Raw genomic sequence first — 20,622 nt, forward strand, 5'->3', positions numbered from 1 at the left:
ACTCTGTTAGTGGTGGGAAATTGAATGTCACTATCCAAGAAGTATTGTGACAATCTTATTTTGACAACTCTATTTCAAGATCAGATTTACTCAAAAGACATTAAAACATCCACCCCTGCACCCTGTCAGGATGATGGAGAAGATATAGGAAGGGGTGCCCTTAGATTACAGACATGGAGCTCACCACAGCAGAACACAAATCTACTCGACCAGCACATTAATGACCTCATTATGAGAGAACACAAAGCCTTCCTGAAGGTATTATTGATAAAGCTTACTCTAAATGGATCTCTGGGGAAGAATGTAGATATGCAAAGACTAAGGACTTTCTACAGATGTTTCCCTAGTTTTTCAGTTTTCCTCACTAGGTCAAGTGTTAAAACAAGCAAACCTCCCAGGGCACATGTCTGTATGGACTGGCAAGATCCTCCCACCTCATGGAATCCTTAACTTGGGATATTCAAGGAGGCACTGCCAGGTAAGCAGCATGTCTTCAAGATGTCCTCTTACCAAAGCTATGCAACCTGGTGTGCTGTACACCCTGGCACAGTGCCCGTCAGCCAGCATTTTAATTAGACTGTAGTACTCCATGCAGCATCTCGAGATGGGCAAAAAAGATCTTTATTGTGGAAGCTGGAGGAAGGTGCAGACTCATTTCTTTGACAATTCTAAGAATGTAGAAAAATAAAACGGGAAAAAAGAAATCCTATTTCTGTTGTGATTTGCTGTGACATTCAAGTCACAAAGAGTTTATCAGAAACGCTCCCAAGGAGAGATTGGTTTGTCTCAGGACACCAAAATGGGGGGCCTCAGTTGAACACTGTTAATGAGCATCTTGGGTGGGACACCATGCCCAGGGTCACAGAGCCCACTCACACTAGCTCCTGAGCACCAATTGTCAATACCCAGGGATTCTGTGAGTGGGTTGTTAAGCTGTTTGTAGTTTGATCAGACACCACAGAAATCAGCAAATGCTACAAACTGAGCTTTTCGTCTTCTTCTTCTTTTTTTAATTTCCAAAAGCCCATGTTTTCATATGAACCAATACCTTAGCAGTAACACCATGACTTTTCTCCCCTAGAAAGCAATGAGCTACAGTGAATTGAAGTGAATAATCAGATGCAGTTTAGATATGAAAGACAGCTTGCCTTTCATCCTGCTGCTTCAAGAACTAAAAGTACACAGTTTGCTATATTTTGTGCTTATTGTACATGATTAGATTCATCTACATATTTTAGTTAGTACTAGTAATTTCACATTATTCAAGTCCACAATACTTTATGATGAAATAGACAACCAGTCCATTCTGAAGGAGATCAGCCCTGGGATTTCTTTGGAAGGAATGATGCTAAAGCTGAGACTCCAGTACTTTGGCCACCTCATGCGAAGAGTTGATTCATTGGAAAAGACTCTGATGCTGGGAAGGATTGGGGGCAGGAGAAGAAGGGGACAGCAGAGGATGAGATGGCTGGATGGCATCACTGACTCGATGGACGTGAGTCTGAGTGAACTCCGGGAGTTGGTGATGGACAGGGAGGCCTGGCGTGCTGCGATTCATGGGGTCACAAAGAGTCAGACACGACTGAGTGACTGAACTGAACTGAACTGAGACCTACCCATTATCACATTTTAAATAGTATTTTTTCATTTGATGATTCTCAACCACTTATTTTAAAAATTGCCCATTTACACTATGGCATCAAATTCCAGAAGAAATGTAAAAGTTAGAGAATTATTGTGGGTTGATCACATTTTTTCAGGGGGGGGGGTGGGTAAAAGAAAAGGAAGAAGTGTATCAAGCCCATCACCTTCAGTTTATCCAGCACAAGACAAAAATACCATGAGAATTTTGAAAAGGTGCCTGGTAATATTTTCAAGTCTATAGATTTGATGATTCAAATCTTACTGCTGAACTGAATCATGAAATTGGATTGTAATTGCATTATGAAAGATTCGCATTCTGTGTATTTTTATAGATTATTTCCAAATTATGGTAATAGCTTCAGCATGAATCAATGTTTTATTTCCTATTATTTCAGCAAAAAACTTTTTATGAATCCTATGCTTCCAAAGTTCATCCACTACAGAAGGAGCAGGAAAGCAGCAAGCTCAAACTGATCTGAATTAAAAGAGAAAGTTAGAAAGGCTTCCCTCAAAGTTGCTGGAAGTCTTTGTCCACTTCCTAGCAGCTCAGGCTCAGTGAGGAGCAAGAGGGCACAGACCCAAGGGGGCAGAAGGCCAACTAGGAATCAGGGAAGGAATGAGGGACTTACTTCCCAGTCATCAGCTTCCCAGCTGAGATGTGATCCAGTAAAGGACAAGAATTTGCTCCTGATTCACCAACAGCTTGTGAAGGCTGCAGCCCCCACAGGCAGCTCAGTGCAAGATAGATTTAACATAGAGAGGGAATTTGGCCGTGAAAGCATGTACAGAAGTTTTTCCCACTTCTCATTTCACAAGTTATCCTGATCAGATAGACCCGGGATTTAAAAAGCCAGTATTCAGAGGGAAGCTGCTGTCAAAAACATAAGGTTTTTGCATAATTTACAGACTTTGTAATATCAATAAGGACCCTAGGCCTGAGGACCATATAAAGATGTAGAATAATTATCTTAGTAAGAAAAGTATAGAAAAGAAATAGAGGAAAACAATAGAAAGGGAAATACTAGAGATCTCCTCAAGAAAATTAGAGATATCAAGGGAATATTGCATGCAAAGATGGGCACAATAAAGGACAGAAATGATATAGATCTAACAGAAGCAGAATATATCAAGAAGAGGTGGCAAGAATACACAGAAGAACTATACCAAAAAACCTTAATGACCCGGATAGCCACGATAGTGTGATCATTCACCGGGAGCCAGACATCCTGGGGTGTGAGGTCAGGTGGGCCTTGTGAAGCCACACTATGAACAAAGCTAGCGGAGGTGATGGAGTTCCAGCTGAGCTATTTCAAATCCTAAAAGATGATGCTGTGAAAGTGCTGCACTCAATATACCAGCAAATTTGGAAAACTCAGCAGTGGCCACAGGACTGGAAAAGGTCAGTTTTCATTCTAATCCCAAATAAAGGCAAAAGAATGCTCAAACTACCACACAATTGCACTCATCTCACATGCTAGCAAAATAATTTTCAAAATTGTCCAAGTGATGCTTCAACAGTACGAGAACTGAGAACTTCCAGGTGTTCAAGCTGGTTTTAGAAAAGGCAGAGGAACCAGAGATCAAATTGCCAGCATCGATTGGATCATAGAGAAAGCAAGAGAATTCCAGAAAAACACCTATTTCTGCTTCATTGACCCTTTGAATGTGTGAATCACAACAAACTGTGGAAAATTCTTAGAGATGGGAATACCACACCACCTGACCTGCCTCCTGAGAAATCTCCATGCAGGTCAAGAAGCAACATTTAGAACCAGACATGGGACATTGAACTGCTTCCAAACTGAGAAAGGAGTACCACAAGGCTGTATATTGTCACCTTGCTTACTTAACTTAAGTGCAATAGCAGGCTGATGAAGCACAATCTGGACTCAAGATTGCTGGGAAAAATATCAATAACTTCAGATATTCAGATGACACCACCCTTATGCCAGAAAGTGAAGAACTAAAGAGCCTCTTGATGAAAGTGAAAGAAGAGAGTAAAAAAGCTGGTTTAAAACTCAGCATTCAGAAAACTAAGATCATGGCATCTGGTCCCATCACTTCATGGCAAATAGATGGGGAACAATGGAAACAATGTCAGACTTTATTTTCTTGGTCTCCAAAATCAATGCAGGTGGTGATTGCAGCCATGAAATTAACAGAGGCTTGCTCTCTGGAAGAAAAGCTATGACCAACCTAGACAGCATATTAAGAAGCAGAGACTATACTTTGATGACATAAGTCTGTCTAGTCAAAGATATGGCTTTTCCAATAGTCATGTATGGATGTGAGAGTTGGACCATAAAGAAGGTTGAGCAGTGAAGAATTGATGCCTTTGAACTGTGGTGTTGGAGAAGACTCTTGAGAATCCTTTGTATTGCAAGGAGACAAAACCAGTCAATCTTAATGGAAATCAGTCCTGAATATTCATTGGAAGGACAGATGCTGAAGCTGAAACTCCAATACTTTGGCCACCTGATGGGAAGAAATGACTCATTAGAAAAGACCCTGTTGCTGGGAAAGATTGATGGCATCACCAACTTGATGAACATGAGTTTGAGCAAGCTCTGGGAGTTGGACAGGGAAAGCCTGGCGTGCTGCAGTCCATGGGGTCACAAAGAGCCGGACGTGACTGAGCAACTGAACTGAACTGAACTGAACTAGGACTTACTTCCCTGTTGGTCCAGTGGTTAAGAATTTTCCTGCCAACATGAGGGACACAGGTTCAATTCTTAGTCTGGGAAGAGTCCCCATGCCACAGGGCAGCTAAGCCCATGTGTAACAACTATTGTGTTCATGCTCTAGAGCCCACATGCCACTACTTCTGAGACTGCATGTCTAGATCCTGTGCTCCATAACAGGAGGAGCCACCACAGTCAGAAGTCCACACACCACAACTAGAGAGCAGCCCCCACTTGGTGTGATAAGAAGAAGCCGTCATGCAGCAACTAAGACCCAGCTCAGCCAAAAGTAAAAATAAATTATTTTTCAAAAAAGCATGAATCTTAGACTGAGTGAAGGGCATCAGGATGCTAGTTACAGTCCAACAGTGACTGTAATAATTAGCTTAATTATTCAAGTAATTTTATTCCTGGCAGAAATCTCTACATCCTGAGTAATGTCTGAGACAATATTCCAAAGTTATTCTGGGGAAAAAAAGCTATGTTTAGGTTCAAGGGAAGTTGCAGTAAGGGACTGGAGCAAAGAAGAGCAAACACAAATGTGAGGAGATGCTCAGAAAAGCCTCCACAGTGGGGCCTCCTCCTGTGTGGATTATCAGCTGAAGTTTACTGTGCTCTGCCCACTGATGGGGAATCTTAGTTTGATCTCAAGGGTTTTTAAATTCTTTTAAACTATTTCCAGTGTGCTCAGGCCATGGCACACTATGATGGAGGCCAATCATAGAGTTTATCTTTAGGGCCAGACTTGCTGTGGGTTTGCTCTCTCTGCTTTTCACATTTTCTTGGATATTTGAAGGGAAAGTTAGAAACAACAAATAAGATGTTGCTTGCTGCTCTAAATTATTCTCAGGAAGTCCACTGCAAAGTGTATTTACATTCTGCACATGGAAGAATATAAATATTGACTGCAAATAAAAACTGACGGTGAGTCCTGTTTTCAACTGAGAATCTCTCAAGTTGTACTGCCCTAAGATTCACATGGTGTTAGGTTTACAACAGGAAGTTGAAGGAACAACAGGGTTTTGTGGATATTATTGTTCATTTCTGTTCCATAAGGACACATACTTTTCTGTATCTTGATTGCAAACAACTAGGCTGAAAACTAAAAATGTGCCATTTGTGGCTGTTATAGAGACAGGACATCACCTGAGATGGAAAGTGTTAACATTTCATCAACTCCACAAAAAACTGTGGAGCATCTGTTTTATGACCATCACCCTGTCAGGCGATGGAGTTACAAAGGAAAGGAATATATTTACTCCTCCCAGGGAATTAGGGACTGCTGAGGAGACACCTGAAAGGATTATTATATAATATGTGTTATTCCAATACAGACTGGGGAGTGCAATGCTCAAGGTGTGCACATAATGATGAGCTGCATGCATACTAATATGCCAGTCCTCATGTCCACATGAAGAAGGGCTATTTTACTCAACAGCAAGGTAGACTAGGAGCCAAGGAATTATACAAATATAAGATCACTGATTTGATTACTCAGACTTGTTGTAGATTCAGAGGGAAAATAATAAGAGAGAATTTAAATCTTCATATTAAAAAAGCTTTCTGGGAATACGGAGGGGAAACTACATGTCTACAGGAGTTCTTGGGAGAATGTCCGAGGGAAGCGATTTTTTTTTTTTTTCATTAGGTCTTAAAGTGGGTACTTGCCAGAGAACTGAGAGTGAAAATGTTCACAGAGCAAGATAAAACATATGTAAAGTGGTTCAAAATGGCACAGCAAGTTGCGATGTTGAACAGTTCTGCTAGATCACAGAATGAGAGGCTTAGACAGCAATGATAGGGTGGAGAGTGCTGCAGGAGGAGCCCTGATGCTCAGTGAATACTTGGATTTTCTTCTGTAGGTGATGACAAGGCATTGACATGTTCTAAGCCAGTCCAATTTTTCATTTTAAGGTGATGCTCAGACCAAAGTGAAGGGCGAACCTAAAAGGGACAAGACTTGAGACCTAGAGGTCATTTTGGAGACTATGAATTATCTAAGTAACGTAAAATGAGGGTCTGGGCCAGCACAGAAGGAGTAAATGTGGAAATAAAGAGTGGACTGGAGAAATACTTATAAAGAAAAATTGCAGGTCTAACTACAGTGACTTGATGTAAATAGAAATTCATATGAAAAAGATAAGAATTTCAGGTTTTACACTTTCTTAACTGGTGGTAACCCTTCCTCCCCCCAGCTGTACAAAGTGCAGAAGTGGCATGGTTTAAAGTGTAGATGATGATTTCATTTGAGACACCAGAGAAACATATAGTGATGACATTGAGAAGACATTTAGGTACATATCTCTGAAGCTTGGGAAGAGGTAGAACTAGAGACAAAAACTTAAGAATCATCAGAAATAGGACATCCAAAGATCAAATAGTTTTGGTGACCAGAGGGAGGTGTGCTGCTGGGCCCCACAGGACATCTCTTACATAAGGCCACTTCTCGAAGATCAGAAAATGTAACCAGCCTGCATAATATATACTAATAAACACAGTGAAAGTTGCTCAGTCATGTCCAACTTTTGCAACTCCATGAACTATACATTATACAGTCCATGGAAATTTCCAGGCCAGAATACTGGAGTGGGTAGCCTATCCCTTCCCTAGGGTATCTTCCCAACCCAGGGATTGAACTCAGGTCTCCTGCATTGCAGGTGGACTCTTTACCAGCTGAGCCACAAGGGAAGCCCAATAAGCATAGAGACTTAAGCAAAATGAGGGCTAGGAATATGTTCCAAATGGAGGTGCAAGATAAAACCTCAGAAAAACTAGATGAAATGGAGATAAACAATCTACCCCAAAAAGAATTTAAGGTAATCATAAAGATATTGAAAGAACTTGGGAGAAGAGTATAAAATACAGTAAGAAGTTTAATAATAAGCTAGGAAATATAAAAAAGAGCCAAAATGAGCCAAAGATACAATGACTGAAATGGAAGATATGCTAGGAGGAATTAATAATAGATTAGATGATATAGAGGAACAGATAAGTGAATTGGAAGACAGACAAGTGGAAATCACACAAACCAAACAAGGAAAAGAAAAAAAAAAAAGGATTAAAAAACTAAAGACAATTTAAGAGACCTCTGTGATGTCATCAAGCTTACTAACACTCACATTATAGGAAGGAGAGGAGAAGAGAGAGAGAAAAAGTAGCAGAAGTTATATCTGAAGCCCTAATAGCTGAAAAGATTTCTAAACTGGAAAAGGAAAGAGACATCCAGGGCCAGGAAACAGAGTCCCAAACAGGATGATCAGTCCAATGAAGACCACACCAAGACATATTGCAATTAGAATGACAAAAATTGAAAATAAAGAAAAATTATTAAAAGCAGCAAGATAAAAGGAACTGGTTACATACAAGGGTGCTCCCATAAGACTGTCAGCTGGGTTTTCAGCTGAAACTTTGTAGATAAGAAAGAAATAGCATGATATATTTAAGTGATATAAGGAAAAACCCTAAAACAGAGACTTCTCTACCCAGCAAGGTTATCATTCAGATTTGAAGGAGAGGTAAAGACTTTTCCAGACAATAAAAGTGAAAAAGTTCAGCACCACTAAACTGACTTAACAATAAATGTGAAAGAAACTTCTCTTTAAAGTATTAAAAACCAGAGACATCACTTTTTGACAAAGGTCCGTTTAGCAAAGCTATGGTTTTTCCAGTAGTCATATACGGATGTGTGTTAGACCATAAAGAAGGGTGAGTGCTGAAGAACTGGTGCTTTTGAATTGTGGTACTGGAGAAGACTCTTAAGAGTCCCTTTAACAGCCAAGAGATCAAACCAGTCAATCTTAGATGAAATCAACCCTGAATATTCATTGGAAGGATTGATGCTGAAGCTCCAATACCTTGGCCACCTAATGCAAACAGCTGACTCATTGGAAAAGACCCTGATTCTGGGAAAGATTGAAGGCACGAGGAAAAGGGGGTGACAGAGAATAAGCTGGCTGGAGAGCATCACTGACTCAATGGATGTGAGTTTGAGCAAGCTCCGAGAGATAGTGAAGCACTGGGAAGGCTGGCAGGCCATAGTCCATGGGGTCACAAAGAGTCAGACGTGACTTAGCAACTAAACAACAACAGAAACAAGTGAAAAAGACAAGATCACAACAAAAACATGAAAATTATAAGAGGGAAAATCTCATAATAAAAGTAGTAGATCAAGCACTTATAAAGCTAGAAGGAAGGTTAAATAATAAAAGTAGTAAAATCATTTATATCCACAATAAGTAATTAAGAGATAAACAAAACAAAAATATGCAAAATATAATATAAAAAACATTATTTTGTGTGGGGAATAAAAATGTATGGTAGTTAAAACACATTTGAAATGGCAACTACAAACCAAAAATCTGTAATAGATACATACACCCAAAAAGAGTAAAGGATCCAGATATAAAGATAGGTATCAGATCACAAGAGAAGAGAGAAAAAGAAGAAAGGAACAACGACAAAACAAGACTACAAAAACAACCCCCAAACAACTTTAAAAATGGCAATAATACATACCTATCAATGATTACTTCAAATGTAGATAGACTAAATATTTCAATCTAAAGGCATAAACTGGCTGAATACATACAGATCCAAGACCCATATATACACTGCCTACAAGGGGCTCACCTTCACATCTAAAGATATGCACAGACTGAATGTGAGTGGTGGAAAAAGTCATTTCATGTAAATGGAAATGAAAAAGCTGTAGTAGCAATACCTGTATCAGACAAAATAGACTTTAAATAAAGAGTATTACAAGCTTTTTAAATTAACAAAAAAAGACACTACATAATGATTGAGAGATCAATCCAAGATGAATATATAACAGATTATAAGAGCACCTGAATACTAACACAGAGAAAAAATTGACAGTATTGACAGTAATCCAATAATAGTAAGGGACTTTAGTATCCCACTTATATCAATGGACAGATGGCTCAGGCAGATTATCAGTGAGGAAGCAGTGGCCTGAAAGAAAATATTAGATCATATGCACTTCATATATTCCCTCCCAAAGCAGCAGAATACACACTCTTTTCAAGTGCACATGGAATTTTTTTCCAGCACAGATCACATTCTAGGATGCAAAACAAGTCTCAAATTTAAGAAGACTGAAATCATATCAAGCATCTTTTCTGACCAGAATGCTATGAGACTATAAATCAAATATAAGAAAAAAACTGCAGAAAAACTAACAGAGAATAAATAATATGCTAATAAGTTCTCAATAGGTCACTAAAAATCAAAATGGAAATAAAAAACACCTAGAGACAAATGAAATGAAAACACAACTATCCAAAATGTATAGGATGCAGTAAAAGCATTTCTAAGACAAAAAATAGTGACACGTACTACCTCAGAATACAAGAAAAATCTCAAAAAAATTCCTTACCTTTATACCTAAAGTAATTAAAACAGAAGAACAAACAAAACCAAAAGAAAACAGAAGGAAAGAAATAATGATCAGAGCAGAAATAAATGAAATACAGACTAAAGAGTAGAAAAGTTCAATGAAACTAAGAGCTAGTTCTTTGAAAAGATAAATAAAGTCAATAAACCTTTAGGAAAAGAGAGATGGCCCAAATCAGAAATGCAAAAGAAGGTGCAACAAACATCACAGAAACTCAAAAGGATCATAAGTGATTACTATGAACAATTAATTATATGCCAATAAAATGGACAATCTAGAAGAAATGAACAAATTCTTAGAAGTGTACAATATCACAAGACTGAATCGGGAGTAAATACAAAATATGAACAGATAAATGACCAGTAATGAAATTGAATCAGCAACTGAAAACTCCCAGCAGACAAAAGTCCAGGACCAGACAGCTTCACAGATGAATTCTACCAAAATTCATTCATAAATTTAACAAATTAATTCTTGTCCTTCTCAATCTATCTCCCTAAATTGAAAGTGTCTGCACTCATTTTAGGAGGCCAGCACTATCCTACCAAAACCAGACAAAGACTACAATGCAAGAAAATTACAGGCCAATATCACTGATGAACATAGATGCAAAATCCTCAATAAAATATCAGCAAACTAAATTCAACAGTACTTCAAAAGGGTCATACACCATGATTAAGTGTGATTTAGCCTATGGGTGCAAGGAAGTTTCAATATTCACAAATCAGTGTGATACACCAGGGTAACAAACTAAAGAATAAAAAGCATATGATCATCCTAATAGATGCAGAAAAAGCTTTTGACAAAATTCAACATGCATTTATGATTAAAAACTCTCAACAAAGTGGGTATAGAAGGAACATATTTCAACATAATAAAGTCCATATATGACAAACCTGTAGCCAATACCATGCTCAATGGTGGAAATCTGAAAATATTTCCTCTAAGGTCAGGATGCCTCCTCTGGCCACCTTTATCCAACATAGTATTGGTAGTCCTAGTCACATCAATTAGATAAGGAAAATAAGTAAAAGGAATCCAAGTTGGAAAGGAAGAAGTAAAACCGTCACTATTTGCAGATGACATGGTACTATATAAAGAGAATCATAAAAATGTCACCCCAAAGCTATTAGAACTAAGTTAATTCAGTATATTTGCAAAACGCAAAATTAGAACACAAGAATCTGTTGCATTGTTGAATTCAGTAGTGAAATACCGGTAAGAAAAAATAAGTAAACAACCCAATTTACAACTGCATCAAAAAGAATAAAATACCTAGGAATACATCTAACCAAGGAGGTGAGAAATCTGTGCTCAAAAACCCATAAGATGCTGATGAGTGAAGCTAAAGACAACACAAACAAGTAGCATTCTACTTGTCATAGATTAACATTGCCAAAATGAACATACTACCCAAGGCAATCTGTAGATTCAATGTAATCCCTATCAAAGTATCAATGACATTTATCACAGAACTAGAACAAATGATTCAGAGAAGGCAATGGCAACCCACTCCAGTACTCTTGCCTGGAAAATCCCATGGATGGAGGAGCCTGGTAGGCTGCAGTCCTTGGGGTCGCTAAGAGTCAGGCACAACAGAGCGACTTCACTTTCACTTTTCACTTTCATGCATTGGAGAAGGAAATGGCAACCCACTCCAGTTTTCTTGCCTGGAGAATCCCAGGGATGGGGGAATCTGGTGGGCTGCCATCTGTGGGGTCGCACAGAGTTGGACACGACTGAAGCGACTTAGCAGCAGAACAAAAGATTATAAAATGTGTATGAAAACACAAAAGACTGAATAGCCAAAAAATCTTGGGAAACGAGAACAAAGCTGGAAATGACATCCTCCCTGGTTTTAAACTATACTATATAGCTATAGTAATCAAAACAGTGTGATCCTGGTGCATGCACGTGCACACACACACACCAGACACAAAGACCAATGGAACAGGGTGCAGAAATGCACCTACACTTTTACGGTCAACTAAGCTATGGTACAGTGGAGAAAAGAAGGTCTCTTTGATAAATGGAACTGGCAAAACTGGAGAGTTATGTGCAAAAGATTCAAAATGGACTATTTACATTGTGCACAAAAATAAATTCAAAATATATTAAAGAATTAAATGTAAGGTCTGAAATAATAAAACTCTTAGAAGAGAACATAGGCAGTATACTCTTTGACATTGATCTTAGCAATAATTTTTTGGTTATCTCTCCTTAGGTAAACAAAAACAAAAAGAAACAAATGAGATTACATCAAACTAAAAAGAAAGGGAAACTATCAACAAAACGAAAAGGCCACCTACTGAATGACATATCTGTTAAGAGATTAATATCCAAATTATGCAAAGAACTCATACAATTCATCTTCAAGAAAAAAAAAAACTGATTAAAAAATGGGCAGAGGACATGAATGGACATTCTTCCAAACAAGATATATGAATGGCCAACAGACACAGAGAAAGATACACAACACCCCCAAATCATCAGGAAAACAAAAATCAAAATTTAAAAATAAAACTACCATACAGTCTTGTGATTCAACTTCTGGCTATTTTTGCAAAGAAAAGGAAAACACTAATTGGAAAATATATATGGGCACTGCTATATTCATTGTAGCATTGTTCACAGTAGCCAAGGTACAGAAGCAATCTTAGTGCCCACTGATAGATGAATGGATAAAGAAGATGTGGTATATATATATACACGTGTGTGTGGGGTGTGTGTGTATGTGTGTGTATATATATACACACATACATATGACTATTAGCCATAGAAAAGAATGAAATCTTGCCATTGTAACAATATGGATGAAACTACAGGGTATTATGCTAAATGAAATGTCAGACAGAGAAACACAAATAAATACAGTTGTACTTACATGTGGAATCTAAAAAAAACAAATAAACAAACATAAAGCAGAAAGTCATCAATATGAGAGCAAACATGTGGTTTCCAGAGGGAAAGAAAGTAACTAAGGGCACAGCCTTTATTGTAGGGACTTTATTGTCTGATCCTAAAGAAAGTGTGAAAATCTGCACAGATGTAGATACACAAAGTGAGGAGACAGACATTTGACAGTAATCATACCTCTTGTCAATTTCCTTAAAAAGGTAGGATTAAAAGCAACCTGCTAAGGTTGATGAGGGGTGTTGAGAAGGAGACTTAAGAGAATAAATACAAAGAAAAAGTTCCTGAAGGAAATTAAGTGCTACTTCAGTGAACAGGGGACTAATAAAATGAAACAACCTTACTGCTGAAATGGAGAAAGTTATAGTGGTCTGGATATAAGAAAAAACCTACCACAACATTCCCTTAATCAAAGCCTAATCCAGACCAAGGCCCCAACTCTCCCAAGTCTCTTTGCATCCATGAAGCCTGAGAGAGGTGAGGAAGCTGCAGAAGAAAAGTCTGAAGCTAACAGAGGTTGGTTTATGAAGTTTAAGGGAAGAAATCATCTCTATAACATCAAAGTGCAAGATGAAGCAGCAAGGGTTGATGTAGAAGTTGCAGCACATTATCCAGGTGATCTAGCTAAGAGAATTCACGAGGATGGGTACACTAAATAACAGATTTCCACTGCAGAAAAACTGCCTCATATTGGAAGAAGATGCCATCTAGGATTTTAGCTTAAGAGGAAAAGTCAATGCCTAGCTTCAAAGCTATGAAGGATGGGCCAACTGTCTTGCCAGGGCTTAATATAGCTGGTGACTTTAAGTTGAAGTCAATGCTCCTTTACCATTCCTAAAATCCTACTACCCTTAAGAATTACATACTCTGCCTGTGAGATATCAAAAGCCTGGATGGCATCACACTTGTTTACAACATGATTTACTGAGTATTCTAAGCTCAATGATGAGACCTACTGCTTAGAAAAAAAAAGATTCCTTTCAAAATGTTGCTGTACTGATAATCCACCTGGTCACCCAGGAACTCTGATGGAGATGTATAATGAGATTAATTTTGTTTTCATGCCTGCTAACACAGCATCCATTCTGCAGCCTATGGATCAGGGATTAATTTAAAATTTCAGGTTTTATTCTTTAAGAAATATACTTTGTAAAACTGTAGCTGCCATGCACAGTGATTCCTCTGATGGATTTGGACATAGTCAACTGGAAACGTCTGAAGAGGATTTATCATTAAGAACATTAAAAACTGGAAATAGAACTGCCCTATGATCCAACAATCCCACTGCTGGGCATACACACTAAGGAAACCAGAAGGGAAAGAGACACGTGTACCCCAATGTTCATCGCAGCACTGTTTATAATAGCCAGAACATGGAAGCAACCTAGATGTCCATCAGCAGATGAATGGATAAGAAAACTGTGGTACATATACACAATGGAGTATTACTCAGCCATTAAAAAGAATACATTTGAATCAGTTCTAATGAGGTGGATGAAACTGGAGCCTATTAGGCAGAGTGAAGTAAGCCAGAAAGAAAAACACCAATACAGTATACTAATGCATATATATGGAATTTAGAAAGATGGTAACAATAACCCTGTGTATGAGACAGCAAAAGAGACACTGATGTATAGAACAGTCTTATGGACTCTGTGGGAGAGGGAGAGGGTGGGAAGATTTGGGAGAATGACATTGAAACATGTATAATATCATGTATGGAACGAGTTGCCAGTCCAGGTTCGATGCACGATACTGGATGCTTGGGGCTGGTGCACTGGGACGACCCAGAGGGATGGTATGGGGAGGGAGGAGGGAGGAGGGTTCAGGATGGGGAACACATGTATGCCTGTGGTGGATTCATTTCGATATTTGGCAAAACTAATACAATATTGTAAAGTTTAAAAATAAAATAAAATTTAAAAAAAAGAGAGAGAGAGAAAAAAATAATTCATTAGAAGAGCTCAAGATATCAACACTAACAGGAATTAGGAAGAAGCTGATTCCAATCCACATGGATGATTTTGAGGGGTTCAAGACTTCATTGGAGGAAAGAATTATAGATGTGGTGGAAATAGCAAGAGAACTAGAATTAGAAATGGGACCCTGAAGAAATGGTAGCTGAACTGCTTCAATCTTATGATAAAACGTTAATGGATAAGGAGTTGCTTCTTATGTACAAAGAGAGTGGTTTCTTGAGATAGTATCTATTCCTGATGAAATGCTGTGAAGATTGTTGAAATGGCAACAAAGGATTTAGAATATTGCATGAACTTAATTGATAAGTCAATGGTAGGATCTGAGAGGACCGACTCCAATTTTGAAAGAAGTACTACTGTCAATAAAGTGCTATCAAAGAGCATTGCCTTCTCCAGAGACATTATTTGTGAAAGTCAATCAAGGAAGAGAGTCAATTGTGAGAGTCAATCAAGGAAGAGTCAATCAATGAAACAAATTGCAATGTTCTATTAAGATATGGTCACAGCTATATCTTTAGCAACCACCAGTAAAAATACGACTTACTGAAGGCCCAGATGATAGTAAGCATTTTTAAAGAATAGAATATTTTAATTTAAGATATATGCTTTGATTTTTAGTGTAATGGTATCTCACATTTATCAGACTACAGTATAACATAAACATAACTTTTATATGCACTGGGAAACCGGAAAATTTTTGTGACTTGCCTTATTGCAGTACTTTATTGCAGTGGTCTGGACCTGAAGCTGCAGTATCTACAGGGCATGTCTGTACTCAGTCTCACAGATTGAGAACAAAGAAGAAGATTCTGGCATAGATACATGATTGAATTCTACCAATCACATGCTGAGTGAAGACTAGAGTGGGAGACGAGAATACTATTGGGTATAATATGAATGAATGAGAGAACAGGTCAGGCCTATAAAATTAGAAAACAGAGATTTAAGGCACCAGGTCTCTAGGAAGCTGAAGCCCTAGAAACTGAAGGAATAAAACCTAGTATTTCAGAGGTTTACTCATTTGCAATGATAAGTTACAGTATGTGGCCATGAAAGTAAAGAGAAGAAAAAAGGAGATAATGGCTATTGGGGTTGAGGACTGTTCATGAAAAAATACTTCCACTCACATGAGAAGGGAGAGAACTCCTTAACTTCCAGGCAGAGAGCAAGATTAGGATGAATATTTTGGTCCCTTGTTCCCTTTCCCTTACTTGCGCTCTTTGAGAAGATGAGAGCCTTATGTGATCACTAGGCTCAGTGGAAGCTGTGTTTCCTGGTCTATATGTCCAGGAGCAGTCTTGCTGCCCTGTGATGTGGGCAACACTGGCCATGTTCTCTGGCTCATGCTTCCTCAGGCTATGTGACAGAGCCTCTGTGCTCAGGCAGTTGTGGGGAAGACAGAAGCCACAATTCAACCTCAGTTTCAAACTGCACTCTGCCTCACCACCCAACTCCAGGCAAGAACTAACATATCTTGGCAGGAAAAAAGACTTGGAGCCAGATACTAAATTTTCTCTAAATGCAGCAGAATTACTAGAAATTTGATAAATGGTAGAAATGAGATAAGGCAAGGTTGTTGGTTATGAGGGGGCAAGATCCTCAAAGGAGCAAAAATGTCTATGAGAATAGGCAATAAATGGCCTTAAGGTGACACGACACTGTTGATACAAAGGACTTCACCTTGCCTTTTCGTCTTGAGTATGGGAGAATTTGTTCAGTCCCCAAGTTCTGTCCGACTCTGCGACCCCAAGTACTGCAGCACACCAGGCTTCCATGTCCTTCACCATCTCCTGGAGTTTGTCCAAGTTCAATTCCACTGAATCAGTGATGCTATCCAACCATCTCATCCTCTGTCACATCCTTCTCCTTCTGCCTTCAGTCTTTCCCAGCATCAGGGTCTTTTCCAATGGGTTGGCTGTTTGCGTCAGGTGGCCAAAGTATTGGAGCTTCAGCATCAGGCCTTCCAATGAGTACTCAGGATTGATTTCCTTTAAGGATGACTGGTGTGATCTCCTTGCTGTCCAAGAGACTCTGAAGAGTCTTTTCTAGCACCACAGTTTGAAAGCATTAATTCTTCAGTGCTCTGCCTTCTTTATGGTCCAGCTCTCACATCTGTACATGACTCCTGGAAAGATTATAACCTTGACTATACAGACCTTTGTCAGCAAAGTGATGTATTTGATTTTTAATGCACTGTCTAGGTTTGTCGTAACTTTCCTTCCAAGGAGTAACTGTCTTCTAATTTCATGGCTGCAGTCACCATCCACAGTGACTTTAGAACCCAAGATGAGGAAATCTGTCACTGCTTCCACTACTCCCCCTTCTATTTGCTGTGAAGTGATGGGACTCCATGTCATGATCTTAGTTTTTTTAATGTTGAGGGTTTTTTTGTTTGTTTTTTGTTTGTTTGTTTGTTTTTAATCTTTTAATATTTAAAAAAATTATACATGTGTTCCCCATCCTGAACCCTCCTCCCTCCTCCCTCCCCATACCATCCCTCTGGGTCGTCCCAGTGCACCAGCCCCAAGCATCCAGCATCGTGCATTGAACCTGGACTGGCATCTCGTTTCATACATGACATTTCACATGTTTCAATGCCGTTCTCCCAAATCTTCCCACCCTCTCCCTCTCCCACAGAGTCCATAAGCCTGTTCTATACATCAGTGTCTCTTTTGCTGTCTCGTATACAGGGTTATCGTTACCATCTTTCTAAATTCCATATATATGCATTAGTATGCTGTATTGGTGTTTGTCCTTCTGGCTTACTTCACTCTGTATAATAGGCTCCAGTTTCATCCACCTCATTAGAACTGATTCAAATGTATTCTTTTTAATGGCTGAGTAATACTCCATTGTGTATATGTACCACAGCTTTCTTAGCCATTCATCTGCTGATGGACATCTAGGTTGTTTCCATGTCCTGGCTATTATAAACAGTGCTGCGATGAACATTGGGGTACACGTGTCTCTTTCCCTTCTGGTTTCCTCAGTGTGTATGCCCAGCAGAGGGATTGCTGGATCATAAGGCAGTTCTATTTCCAGTTTTTTAAGGAATCTCCACACTGTTCTCCATAGTGGCTGTACTAGTTTGCATTCCCACCAACAGTGTAAGAGGGTTCCCTTTTCTCCACACCCTCTCCAGCATTTATTATTTGTAGACTTTTGGATTGCAGCCATTCTGACTGGTGTGAAATGGTATCTCATAGTGGTTTTGATTTGCATTTCTCTGATAAGGAGTGATGTTGAGCATCTTTTCACGTGTTTGTTAGCCATCTGTATGTCTTCTTTGGAGAAATGTCTATTTAGATCTTTGGCCCATTTTTTGATTGGGTCATTTATCTTTCTAGAGTTGAGCTGTAGGAGTTGCTTGTATATTTTTGAGATTAGTTGTTTGTCGGTTGCTTCATTTGCTAATATTTTCTTCCATTCTGAAGGCTGTCTTTTCACCTTGCTAATAGTTTCCTTTGATGTGCAGAAGCTTTTAAGTTTAATTAGGTCCCATTTGTTTATTTTTGCTTTTATTTCCAATATTCTGGGAGGTGGGTCATAGAGGATCCTGCTGTGATGTATGTCAGAGAGTGTTTTGCCTATGTTCTCCTCTAGGAGTTTTATAGTTTCTGGTCTTACGTTTAGATCTTTAATCCATTTTGAGTTTATTTTTGTATATGGTGTTAGAAAGTGTTCTAGTTTCATTCTTTTACAAGTGGTTGACCAGTTTTCCCAGCACCACTTGTTAAAGAGATTGTCTTTAATCCATTGTATATTCTTGCCTCCTTTGTCAAAGATAAGGTGTCCATATGTGCGTGGATTTATCTCTGGGCTTTCTATTTTGTTCCATTGATCTATATTTCTGTCTTTGTGCCAGTACCATACTGTCTTGATAACTGTGGCTTTGTAGTAGAGCCTGAAGTCAGGTAGGTTGATTCCTCCAGTTCCATTTTTCTTTCTCAAGATCGCTTTGGCTGTTGAGTTTTAAGCCAGCTTTTTCACTCTTCTATTTCACCCTGATCAAGTTCTTTTTTTTTTTAATTTTTTTATTATTATTTTTTTACTTTACAATATTGTATTGGTTTTGCCATACATCAACATGCATCTGCCACAGGTGTACACGTGTTCCCCATCCTGAACCCCCCTCCCACCTCCTTCCCCATACCATCCCTTTGGGTCATCCCAGTGCACCAGCCCCAAGCTTCCTGTATCCTGCATCGAACCTGGACTGGCAATTCATTTCTTATATGATATTATACATGTTTTAATGTTATTCTCTCAAATCATCCTCCCCCTCCCTCTCCCACAGAGTCCAAAAGACTGTTCTATACATCTGTGTCTCTTTTGCTGTCTCACATACAGGGTTGTAGTAGATGAATGGATAAGAAAGCTGTGGTACATGTACACAATGGAGTATTACTCAGTCATTAAAAAGAATATATTTGAATCAGTTCTAATGAGGTGGATGAAACTGGAGCCTATTATACAGAATGAAGTAAGCCAGAAAGAAAAACACCAATACAGTACACTAACACATATATATGAAATTTAGAAAGATGATCAAGGTTCTTTAATTCCTCTTTGCTTTCTTCCATTAAAGTAGTATCATCTGCATATCTGAAGTTGTTGATATTTCTCCCGGCAATCTTGATTCTAGCTTGTAACTAATCCACCCCAGCATTCTACATGATGTGCTCTGTGTTAAATAAACAGGGTGACAATAAACAGCTTTGTCATATCCCTTTCTCAATTTTGAACCAGTCAACTAACTGTTCAGTGTTCAGTTCTAACTCTTCCTTCTTGACTCACATACAGGTTTCTCAGGAGATGCGTAAGATGATCTGGTATTCCCATTTCTTTAAGAATTTTCCACAGTTTATTGTGATCCACACAGTCAAAGGCTTTAACACAGTTAATGAAACGGAGGTAGATGTTTTACTGTAACCCCCTTGCTTTCTCTATGATCCAGCGAATGTTTCCAATTTGATTTCTGGTTTGTCTACCTTTTCTAAACCCAGCTTGAACATTGGAAAGCTTCATTCATGTAATGCTAAAGCCTAACTTGGAGGCTTTTGAACGTGACCTTACTAGTATGGGAGAAGAGTGCAAGAAATGCAAGGAGGCAAAGTGGCTGTCTGAGGAGGCTTTACAAACAGCCGAGGAAACAAGAGAAGCAAAAAAGCAAGGGCGAAAAAGGAAAGGTACACCCATCTAAATGCAGGGTTCCAGAGATATCAAGGAGAGACAAGAATGTCCTCTTAAACAAAAAATGCAAAGAAATAGAGGAAAACAACAGAAGGGAAAGACGAGAGATCTCTTTAAGAAAAATGGCACCCCACTCCAGCGCTTTTGCCTGGAAAATCCTATGGACGGAGGAGCCTGGTGGGCTGCAGTCCGTGGGGTCGCTAAGAGTAGGACAAGACTCAGCGACTTCACTTTCGCTTTTCACTTTCATGCATTGGAGAAGGAAATGGCAACCCACTCCAGTGTTCTTGCCTGGAGAATCCCAGGGACGGGGGAGCCTGGGGGGCTGCCGTCTACGGGGTCACACAGAGTTGGACACGACTGAAGAAACTTAGCAGCAGTAGCAAGCAACATTTTATCCAAAGATGGGCACGATAAAGGACAGAAAGAGTAAAGACCTAATAAAAGTAGAAGAGATCAAGAAGAGATGGAAAGAATACACATAAAAACTGTACAAAAAAAAGATCACAACGATCCAGATAACCACAGTGGTGTGGTCACTCACCTAGAGCCAGATACTCTGGAGTGTGAAGTCAAGTGGGCCTTAGGAAGCACTGCTGCCAATAAAGCTAGTGAAGGTGATGGAACTCCAGCAGAGTTATTTATTGTAAAGTTAAAAAAAAAATCCTAAAAGATGATGCTATTAAAGATGCTGCTGTACTAATATGTCAGCAAACTTGGAAAACCCAGCAGTGGCCACAGGACTGGAAAAGGTCAATCTTCATCCTAATTCCCAGAAAGGGTAGTAATAAAGAAGGTT

The sequence above is a fragment of the Bos grunniens genome, chromosome 22, assembly GCF_055505025.1.
Source record: "Bos grunniens cultivar Pamir isolate PY7600 chromosome 22, Bosgru_T2T1.0, whole genome shotgun sequence".
Lineage (NCBI taxonomy): Eukaryota > Metazoa > Chordata > Mammalia > Artiodactyla > Bovidae > Bos > Bos grunniens.